Source organism: Aegilops tauschii, chromosome 3 (genome assembly GCF_002575655.3).
Source record: "Aegilops tauschii subsp. strangulata cultivar AL8/78 chromosome 3, Aet v6.0, whole genome shotgun sequence".
Classification (NCBI taxonomy): Eukaryota; Viridiplantae; Streptophyta; class Magnoliopsida; order Poales; family Poaceae; genus Aegilops; species Aegilops tauschii.
This window is the reverse complement of record NC_053037.3, coordinates 39,595,749-39,606,318: the sequence shown is the minus strand read 5'-3', so window position 1 is coordinate 39,606,318 and position 10,570 is coordinate 39,595,749.

Sequence of the window (10,570 nt, the reverse complement as noted above, 5' to 3'; positions counted from 1 at the left end):
TAAGTGATGCAACAAGTGTACAACCTCTTTACCGTAGCCGTGTTGACCTCAGCATCATTGGGTTGGTCGCTGAAGCAGTTGAGGCAGAGGTGGCTGTCGGAGGTGTGGAGGAAGATCTGAGGAATCTGTAGACGGCGTCCAGGGCACTGCTCTGTTGTGATGGATCGTTCTGTCATTGGAGCAGCCCCGGTGAGCCGTAAGACGTCAAGGCTGAAGCAGCACAAGACAGACATCGTCAATCTCAAGTGGGATTCTAATAGCATCTCCAATAGATGATGTAAAATAGATGTAAAATTTACATCACCAAAAACCACCTGACTACAACAGATGAGGTAAAAACTGTTGACTCTGAACTTAACTGTCGAAACTGAAATTTACTGTGGAATCTGAATGTTACTGTCGAAACTGAATGCAATGGTAGCAGAGAGGCACTTGACATGTAGTTTAGGGAGGGCCTGCAGTTCATCTTCAATCTGCACCCCCCTGAGCCGCCAGCCACCACCGGCCGAACCGCCGGCCACAGCGCCGCTTCGCCGCCCCGAAATAACTCCCCACCGCCGGTCCGCCGCTGCCCCGGCCAACCCTATAGGCCCCCCGCCCCCACCCTGAACCCTAAGATAGATAGTGGGGTACCTCTCCGACGAGCCCCCGTCCCCGCTGCAGGTGGTTCTTCCTTAACTCCGGCGAGCCCCCCAACCCCTGAAAATCGACTGACCCAAAAGTCGATTCAGTCGACTGAAGTGTAGCTAAATCGAAGCAGAGCAGCAGCATGAGCGAGGGGGAGAGCAGCAGCAGCAGCGCGAGCGAGCGAGCGAGCGAGAGCCGGAGCAGCAGCAGCTAGGCGAGCGAGTGATCGAGCGAGAGCCGGAGCAGCAGCAGCAGCGCGAGCGAGCGAGCGAGAGCCGGAGCAGCAGCAGCTAGGCGAGCGAGCGATCGAGCGAGAGCCGGAGCAGCAGCAGCGCAAGTGAACGAGCGAGAGCCGGAGCAGCAGCAGCAGAACCGACTGGTATGGACGCCGCCGCCGAAGGGGCCTCGAACTGGGGATGGAGCAGCAGATCCGGCTGGTATGGCCGCCGCCGCCGAAGTGGCCTCGCACTAGGGTGGAGATGTCGCCCGTGGCGCCGGCTTCAAGGTAGCCGCTCCATGGGGGTGCGGGATGGAGCACCGTCGGCGCCGGGAGGTCGAGCTAAGGAGAAGGTGCGATGCGATGAGTGTACAACCTCTTTGGTGGCGCCGAGTAGGCCTCGGCTTCGTCCGAGGAGTCGGTTAGGATGTTGCGGTTCCGGTGGAGCAGGTTAAGGCGGCGCTGTGGGGATGGAGCAGCTGTGATAGACGAGGCGATCATCGGAGCAGCTCCTTGGAGGTGGAGGACGGGGCGGCTGAACCGGCGGGACGACGAGATGGACGACGGATTCTCATCCGGGGAGGTGGACGAGGGACGTCGAGCTGTTGCGGTGAACGACGTCGTCGGGGAAGAGGCTCCGGCTAGGCAGCGGTGAGGTGGCGGACGAAGGAGGGTGGGGTTTCGCGGCTGGAGTGGAGAGGTTATGTTGGCCTGGGATTTCGAATGGCAAAAAGGAGGCGATGGGAGGGGGTGAACCATGACTTATGGACGCGCTTGTCCAAAATGTAGGGTCTGCTACAAAAGTACCCCCCACCGATTTGAACTAGCGGCCCTTTCGGCTTAGGGTTAGAAGGGGGATTTCGCGTGTCGGGATTTGGCAGCTGGAGGGAGTTATCGCGCGCGTTGTAATTTCGGGATATCAAGGCGCGGGTTGTGAAGGCGCCAGTTTTGGGAGCACGATATCTGAATTTTCGGGATATAACAAGGGGCGGGTTGAATATTAGGGACAAGCCTAACGTGTAATATTGTACTTGTACGTACCAAATCAATTCGCACTTCCCTCAACCAAAAACAAAATGAAAAAAATAAAACTATTGACACCACACAAAGAGAGAGTCTTGCCCCGTTTACTATAAAAATGCTATTTAAAGCTACTCATACCAACAATTTAGTGCAATTAAATGCTATTCGGTAGTATGAATCCATGTATGTCCAATTAATTTTTTTCGCTTGCTGTATAATGCATGTAACCTACTCATACCAACATTTTAGTGCATTCCAAATGTCTATACTACCGCTGCAATTCGAACTGAAATTGAATTTGTTTCTCTATTTCAATAACCATCTACAATCATGATTGTTGCCAACTTCAACCATCATTCGTGTATTACCTTAATAACACACCACATGATTACTATAGAGATAGATATGAACTATGCGTACTACATAAACTCGAATTCTATTTTTTGAATACACTTGATGTTGATTCCAAATAATAGTACATTTGATGTACTAACTATATATTCATAATCTAAACCATGTTCCATACGTGTACACCGTGTTTATCACACATAGTATAGTGCCCCGCCCCCTACATTATGACAAGTATTTAGACCTGAGCTGCAAAAGCCACACATTAGCCCAAATTATGATCAATGTTCTATATGTTATACGTAGTACTAGCAAGATGCCCATGCGTTTCACAGAACATCAACATGATCAAGGGGAGGCCTAATTTGCAAATATGGAGAGGGGTGTGGGTATCTTTTTTCAAAATTGCCATAGTTTCCTTCCTATCCGTCAGATATAAATCGGACGGCCTATATTGCAGGATGGCACCATCATCAACAACTCCGTTTTTTGATAAGAGTAGAGATAAAATATATTATATGTAGTATAACATGTTCATAACCACACCATGTGTATCACCATTATATATATTCACACATGCGTCGGTTTAAAACACTATGATAAATTCTTCAAATATCCGAATTCGCTTTTTTATAATGAAGTATGATCTCTATTCGTCTTTTACACCCACACAATCCTCTTATCTTTGTAGCTAGCTAGCGCTAACTTTCTCTCGTGCATGCAGACGCCCGCATCCCTCTCACCCTCCCTCAGCACTCTCTAGCTCCATCGCGCAAATTTGTCTTTTCACTTTAGGTCGTTCATCCACGGTGTGTGTAGGCCCCCCATCTCCTTCTTTAAGACACACATCGATCGATATGCCTCTCTAGCCAGGTGTGCCTTGCACAAACATAAGCTTCCCCTCTTCTCTTATCACCCTCCATGCCTCACTCCCACCACTCTTTTCATCTATCTCGTACTCGCACACTCCTTCCCCCTTGATATAGTATGACTCTGGCACCACCACCTAGATGCATCCCTCTCTCTCTCTATCCTTCTCCCCGTGCCTCATTTGCTTCTAACACACACATGCATGTATACCGATCGATCTCCCAACATATACCTAGGCCGACTTTAAATATCCCCCCATCGATCGACGTAGCTCACAAGTTATGTCTCTCATTTCTCTCACAAAGGATGATTGATCTTCCTATGTAGTTATGTCTGCTTACCACAGCCATATCACCCCCCTCATCATTCGTGCATGCCTCCTGACCCGTCTCTCACACGCACGTGCACAGACAGGAAGCCATCCCCTCTCTTACTGATATTGCAGGCCTGCCCTCTAGTTGTCTAGCAAGCCTATCCCACAATTTGTTAGAAGCAACTCCACTACCACACCCTCCAACACTCTAGCTCTGTCTCTCTCCCAACCTTATTCCTCTCCTACACATATGCATGGATGCCGATCGATCTCCCTTAATACATGAGGTAGCTCGATCTCCCTTAATACATGAGGTAGGCCTCTCTCCTCCTCCACACATATACCAGCCATTGTACCTCTATAGTTAATTAGGCCTCCCTCCCCCACACCACACACCGATGGTCGAGCGCTGTAGGTAGGTATCCATGCCACAGAGACAAACCGCACATGTCCCCTCTCTCGTTCTAGTAGGCCAGCCACTCTATATCTTTGACGTGGGCACACAAAAATTCGATGGCACTCTTTATCGACCGCGCGCGCGCACACACACATCATCCCTCTCTTCGATTCTATGGACACCTCAAGTGAATGATACCTCCGCTCTCTTCTCGTGGATCGCCCCCACTATATATATGATATATCCAGGACTCTATTTCCCACACATTGCATATGTTACTTTTTTTGATTGACCCCCCCTAAAAAAACTCTCACGAACGCACACACTATATCTCTCTACGTTTGTATCTCTCTCACACAACCCCACGTAGGTGGTGTACGTATACAAGAAGAGAATAGGTGCACCGTGCACATACTCATGCTTCGTGCCCAGCCACACCCGCGCGGGTACACGGTGGAGATCATTTCTGTACGAAATGGCAGCCCACGTGCTAATTTGAACGCGTGTAGCGGTTGTTTACCTACGGAGGTCGTGTAGCACGCGTGCACGAAACAAAGCTCGACTTGATGCATTGGCGCGTTATTTTTAAATAAAGTTATATCGCTCAATGGCACGTACACAGAATATAAAACGATTTTTATGGAGAAAAAGGTAGTCTGCTCCACTAAACCTTGCGCTTGTCTCTTCGCCTCTTCGTGAAGTCGAACAATGATGGTACTCCACATGTTCGGTACTACAGTGTATGCCTCTGGCAATCTGACACCGAATGAACTGATGCATGTCCACTTCCTGGGCGAGGGTACATTGCATTAGTCAAAAGGCGTAAGCGAGCTTCACCTTGTCCTGCAAGCTTCTCCTCATTATGCGAGTTGACGGGACACACCAACAAGTAGTGCTAGTCCATACTCCCTCCTTTCCGGTTAATATGGCTTAATCTTTTTTGCGGGTAAATGAGAGAGCTTTATTCATATATAAGCATTCTTAGGACGATCAGCCAAGACACTGGTCACTAGGAAGCGAGGTACCCCGCAAAAAAGAAGTAGGAAGCGAGGTGTTTCATCAAGCCAGCTCTCGGCCACATTCAAAGTGTTCCATGCAATCAACTTCCATTATCACATGCGAGAACCCTCGAAGAGAACCAAATGTGTTGAAATTGCTTTATCACATTTTAAAAATATAATAAGAGTGCAGACGTTCCTCCATCCGGTTCCTAGTACCAGTATAGTACCTCTATAGACTATAGTAGTAGTACTAGTACTAGTAAACCTTGCGCTTGGCTGTTCGCCTCTTTGGGAAGTGCAACAATAATAGTACTAGTATAGTGTATGCTTCTCGCAATCTGACACCGAATTAACTGTTGCACGTCCACCACCTGAGCGAAGGACAGTTTGCATTAGTCAAAAGTTTCTCCTTGTCCTGTGAGCCACCGCGCGCAAGCTTCTCCCGTCCTGCAAGCTTCTCCTCGTTCGGCAAGTTGACGGGACACAACAAAGTAATGCTAGTCCATACTGCCTCCTCTCCGGTTAGTATGGCTTAATTTCAAACGAGATAAATACACTGTCTGTCACTGTATATTTGTAAAAATACGGTCAATGGACTTCATAATACGCTCATTGCGCTCAATATATACATTTTTCGGTGTTTATACGGTCACTAGCTCACCCTGGCTGAGTATGTCTGTGCATGCACGTGTAGGTTGAGCACTTGAGCGTGACTGTGTGTGTTCCGTCGTGTGCTCGGACATGCATGCATTAGGGCGTCGCGCGCGTTTTTGCGTCCCTGTGTACGTGTGACTGTTGCATACACGTAGGGGGGGTACGTGTCGGGGCCACTAAAGGAGCAGTCAAATCACACAGTAAGTTAGTCCGAAGAAGCAACCATCATTTCAATCTTCAATGACACGTACGCAATATAAAATGGTTGGTATGGAGAGAAAAAGAAAACCACTATATATACACTAGCAGGAGCCTAAGCTACAAGCCTGCTTTCTTGGGTTGCTCTCTTCACATGCATAGAACGACGGTGGCCACACCGCTGGTCACATATCCGGCCTGATCCCGCAGCTGGGGGAAGGGAACAATGTTCTGTGTAGACGCGGTCGACATCGGCGAGCGAGAAATCCACAGTCGGTGCATCCCAATCGGGGGTCACCGCGGCATGGGCCGATGCCGCGTCCCAACCGCCCTTCTAGCTACAGCCCGACGTCCGTTTCAAAAATATTAGTGCATGTCAACAAAAATTATACTAGTATCGCTGTTTTGTTTCGAAAAAAAAGCATATAAGCTGTTACTTCTTACCCAAAGGATCTTTATATCTAACAGACACAAAATATCCATTCGACTGTTCAAAATTACTTTCACTGCTGATCTGATGTCGAGGTAATTGCTGCATCGCCACCAAAACCCACCATCTCTTAAGCTAAAGTAGACCGAGCTAACCCCTATATTAGCATATTACTAAGATAAACAGAAGGCACTGTAGAATCATTTAGGACGTGAGCTTGTCAATCTGAATGTGGAGGGACACCAGCTTAGCCCCGGCCAGCAGCTTGGTTGGAACTGTGAAGAAGGTCAGCTCCTGCACGGCGACATCGCCGGGATCCCTGCTGCTTGTCACCTCCATTTCCACCTTGACGGCATTGGTCCTGCCTTTGGGCTCCCCCGGCGGGCCGTTCGCCCACAGCTTGGCCATGTAGGGCGGCAGTGGGGATGCCCCCGCTCTGATGCAGACAACCGACACGGCGATAGGCGCGCCGATGTCGAGCACGCCGCCGACCAAGAAAAACGCGCGGCCGTCCTCCTCCGCGGACAGCAAGAGTCGTGGCTCCGACAGTGGCACTTGCAGCTGGAGCGCCTTGCCGTACTGGATCCTGTGCACGGGCATGGGATGCACGGTGCTGATGTGGTGGGAGAGCCACGGCGGCGGGCCTTCGTAGCCGCAGACGGGCACGGGGCATTTGCAGGGCGCGAGCAGACACACGCTCTGGTGATCGGCGAGCTTGTGGTAAGTGACGTAGAGCCCACAGCCTTCGTGCGGACACTCCACCCTCACCGAGGAGAGGACGGCGTCCACCGCCGTTTTCCGCACTTCTGGCACTGCCGCTGGTTCCCGGGGCGCTCGACGCGGCATTCCGCGCAAGCCAGGTGCCCTCCCTTGCACTGCACAAATCAATCGAACAACACATCAATCAAGAAACCTGCACCTTGCTCGATCAGCCGAACGGACGAGGTGTATTCGAACCTCATACACTGGAGGCTTCAAGGGGCGGAGGCACAAGGGGCAGTCTAGCAAGGTGAGGTCCATCGAGACCATAGAGATCTCCATCGTCGGGTCCTGTTCCGTCTGCATGATCTCGCCCTCCTCGTGCACAACCATCCCTCGCTTTATTAGGGTCGGGGCATTACAAAGCTTTACCGTCACATATTCATACTACTTCAAGGTGCATTAAATCAACACATGCAAGTATCAAAAGGAGAGTCACGGCATGCATGCATGCGTTGTAATTAATGCATCGGTAAACGCAAATTATTGAAATATATCAAGTGTAGTGCTTTGATGTATCGCGTCAACTCGTACAAGACCGAGAAGTTTGATTACTACAACGCCCTCTCACCTTAACCGCACCTGCCTTTGGCTGCATGACAGGTGGGCCACCGACCTGTTGGGCCCACCTGTCATGGACGCAAAGGCAGGAGCAGTAAGTCAATGAAGCTACGTCCCTCCCTCGCCCATGAGCGTGGTGGCTGGCAGGACTAGGAGAAGCTTTCGTTCGCTACACGCTCTCCCTCCCGTACGCGGTGGACATGCAGCAGTTCAATCGGTGTCAGATGGCCAGAAGCATACTGTAGTACTCCTCCACTACAGTAGTACTCAATCATTTTGTTCGACTTCTGTCACGACCGGTTTTTCAATAAAATATTTATTGAGAGACCAATCCTTTTACGGACCAGTAAAGAAGAATTCCTTCTCACTGGTAGACAATATCTTGGTCACAGAAGAAAAATACCAGGAGTACTGAATATAATACAAGGTTGAGCGGGGACTGCTCAACAATTTATTACATGCACGCCGATAAAACATGACGGCGGATAGGGTGGCATAACTACTAACTCACGATAACAACGGTGGTGGAAATATCACAGCGGAGCGGGTGATATGACTCCTGCAAACTACAACTCTTCGAGCGTCGGGGTGAAGCTCGAGGAGGTTTATTGCGGGTGGCGGAAGCATATAAAATACAAGTGACCAATATCCAGGATCGCACAGAACTGACTGGGATTCCTCTAGGCGTCGGACTCACTATCAAACTCTTCATCCAAGAGGTCGCCTTCGTCAACATCTGGCCAAATCAACAAGCCAGGTGAGTACTACGAAAGTACTCGCAAGACAGTTCGGACATAAGATATAACAAATGTAAACATGAAGCATATGAACAGATTAACAAGTGCGTTCAGACATAGAGACAAAAATTCATGGGAAAATAACAGAGAAGTCGGGCGGTAGTCCTCCCGAAATCCCAAAATAAATACTGGGTGCCAAACGAGGGTCTGAATGACTCCTCGAGAGGAAACTGCAAGAATAATAATGCCGCAATCGGGCGTCGGGGCGACACCACATAAAGGGCTTATAACAGAAAATAAAAGACAGTGCGTGCCACAGTCGGACGTCTGAGCGACATCACATAAAGGGCTCATATTGAAAGTAAAAGACCAACATGCCACAGTCGGACGTCTGAGCGACATCACATAAAGGGCTTACGTTGAAAGTAAAAGACAAACATGCCACAGTCGGACGTCTGAGCGACATCACATAAAGGGCTTACATTGAAAGTAAAAGACAAACATGCCACAGTCGGACGTCTGAGCGACATCACATAAAGGGCTTACATTGAAAGTAAAAGACAAACATGCCACAGTCGGACGTCTGAGTGACATCACATAAAGGGCTTACGTTGAAAGTAAAAGACAAACATGCCACAGTCAGACGTCTGAGCGACATCACATAAAGGGCTTACATTGAAAGTAAAAGACAAACATGCCACAGTCGGACGTCTGAGCGACATCACACAAAGGGCTTACATTGAAAGTAAAAGACAAACATGCCACAGTCGGACGTCTGAGCGACATCACATAAAGGGCTTATATTCATAACTTAGTAGTTCATGAATTTTAAATCATATCGAGAGAATAAACAGGCATGAGATAAACAACAGGGTTAGTCCATCCACGGGAATAACGTTCAGACAAGTTTACTACTCAAGCTCACTTACCGGAAAGAAGAATATACCACGAGGTTATGACATAGACATGGATACGCTAATCACGTTACTTGACCATGGGTACGATGGCTCGGAAGGATTTGACTCAGCAGAGTTTGTACTTTAACCACAGCCAACGGATTTCAGTAGTCACGGGGACTAGTTCCGTTTACGGTGTTTTGGAAGAAACACATCTAACCAGTACACACCCATTCAACATTCCGAAGCCAGGAATCACCCTCGGCAACGTTCAAGAAAAACCTTGAGACAGGGAGGCTACAACCTCGCGTAGCATGGGATCAAATTTCTATACGCGCGCTCTAAGGGGTGCCCCCCTCTTGGTCCCAACCGGAAACACCCATGCCCCCTGACCGGATGACTGGCTTTAATCCAGGGCCATGGAACCATCATCCCGGCCCCTCTGTTTGGTGTCTCCAGATTTGATATGGTGCCCTCAGAGACTAACACCATGTTGAGCCTAGCGAACTATTGCTGAAACTCAGGCCTCAAGTTTTGTGGACCGTCGTTGTCCGGGCTGGGGTTTCGACTAAGGGCATCGGCCACTACATTTGCTTTCCCTGGATGGTAGTGAATACCGACATCATAGTCCTTGACCAATTCCAACCAGCGTCGTTGGCGTAAGTTTAGCTCTGGTTGAGTGAAAATATATTTAAGGCTCTTATGGTCCGTATATATTTCACAGCGATTTCCCAACAGAAAGTGCCTCCACTCCTTGAGTGCATGTATGACTGCTGCTAGCTCCAAGTCATGTGTTGGGTAATTTTCCTCATGTTTTCGCAGCTGCCTGGGAGGCATACGCGACAACTTTGCCATCCTGCATTAGTACACACCCGAGACCCTTTCGGGACGCGTCACAATACACTTCAAAACTCTTGTGTATGTCTGGCACAGTTAAGACCGGTGCGGTTGTTAGTTTCTTCTTGAGTTCTTGGAAGCTTTTCTCGCATGCTTCCGTCCATACAAATTTCTTGTCTTTCTTGAGCAACTGCGTTATTGGTTTTGCCACAGTGGAGAATCCTTCAATAAATCTTCTGTAATATCCGGCCATTCCGAGGAAACTCCGCACATCTGTCACGTTGGCGGGTGGCTTCCAGTCAATTATGGCTTTGACTTTCTCTGGGTCTACAGCCACGCCTTCTTGGTTTAATATGTGGCCTAGGAAACCAACTTGTCTTAGCCAAAATTCACACTTGCTAAATTTGGCATACAACTGATGTTTCCTCAATTCACCCAAGACAATTCTGAGATGCTCAGCATGCTCTTCTGGTGTCCTTGAATATACCAGAATATCGTCGATGAACACCACAACAAACTTGTCCATGAATTTCATGAACACTTTGTTCATGAGGTGGACGAAATATGCGGGGGCGTTCGTTAGTCCAAAAGGCATCACTGTGAACTCATATAACCCATATCTGGAAGTGAATGCTGTCTTGGGGATATCTTCTGTCCGTACTTTCAATTGGTGATATCCCGATCTCAAATCAATTTTTGAGA